We start from the raw sequence: 1,305 nt of genomic DNA on the forward strand, positions 1-1,305 counted from the left end.
CTTTCTGAAACTTCAGAGTGCTAACAGAACCCCAAGAACAAAACTCCCACACATCAAATCAGCACTTGGCCTATAATTGCCCCAAACCCAGATGCATAGACACCAGTTTAGGGATAGATTCAAGAACAGTCAGGTAATATGTCACCACCTGAGCTCAGCTATATTACCACAGCAGGGACTAACTATCTGAAATTTACAAAACTTTTTACAGAAACACAAAGAAATACATCTTCTCATCATTTCATGAAATATCCATAGCTTTGCGCAGTGGCAGTATCATAGCCAATGAGGTTTATCCGAGGCGCGATTATTGCTAATTGAAATATCCTCTATAATTGACCAAATACTCAAACAGAATATAAGTTTTTAGAGCACATTGAAATAACATCATGTATCCTATCAGACCACCCTGGCTTAAGGCTGGATATATATAGCATCAGAAAGAACACAAAGCTTACAAACTCATGGAAAGTGAATAACCTTCAAACAAGTGAAAAAAATAGTTTCAAACAGAAATAAAACATTTGAAAAGCATAAAATTCATAGAAAATAAATACATATCACATGCAAACTCATGGAAAATAATGAGGAATGAAAAGTGATACTAAGAGGAAACTTCATAGCACAAAGTGCCTACATAAAGATACTGGAGAACATTCATACTATCCATGTAACAGCAGACCTGAAATGTCTAGAAGAAAAATATATAAGCACACAAAAGGAGTAGAGATCAAGAAATTATCAAATTGAGAGCAGAAATTAAAAAAATATATAAAGAGATGATAAAGAATCCAAAAAATAAAGGTTTGGGTTTGGGAGAAAATAAAACAGATGGACACACTCTAATCAAAACTAACTAAAAGAGAGAGAAGATATTAAATTATAAAATCAGAAACTGTGTTAAGAATTTTTGTTTCTTTAAAATCCCACTCATGTTATGTGAATTGTGTTTTTCTTTTAACCCCAGGTGTGGAGCGCAAGGCTGCTTCAGTTTGTTCACAGCTGTTAGTTATGATTGTCTCGTGCTCTAGCAGGCCTGTGGTTTTGTCACCTGCACATAGTTATTTCTGAGTCTTCTGGAGAAAGTTCACATGACAGAGCCATGAAAGGGACCAGGTTTTTGAAGAAGGAAGAAGCTGCTGCTCTTCCTGATGCTGTTCACCCACACTGCTACTCCATTTGTCACTGCTGGTTTGTTGGACTGCTGGATATCCTGGTGACTAACAGGCATTGCCCCAAAGAACCTGGCCACCCTAAACCTCACAGAGTAGCTTTAAGGGACTTATAACTCTTTCCCTTCTAGCT

General features: G+C 36.9%; 1 non-coding gene across 1 annotated transcript; it reads left to right on the forward strand.

Moving 5' to 3' along the window:
• The first annotated feature begins 256 nt into the window (after positions 1 to 256).
• Positions 257 to 393, forward strand: LOC132650736 (U4 spliceosomal RNA). The gene has a single exon (XR_009588890.1). It is a non-coding gene; the product is annotated as a U4 spliceosomal RNA (small nuclear RNA).
• Positions 394 to 1,305: the final 912 nt, after the last annotated feature.

The sequence above is a fragment of the Meriones unguiculatus genome (assembly GCF_030254825.1).
Source record: "Meriones unguiculatus strain TT.TT164.6M chromosome 13 unlocalized genomic scaffold, Bangor_MerUng_6.1 Chr13_unordered_Scaffold_28, whole genome shotgun sequence".
Lineage (NCBI taxonomy): Eukaryota > Metazoa > Chordata > Mammalia > Rodentia > Muridae > Meriones > Meriones unguiculatus.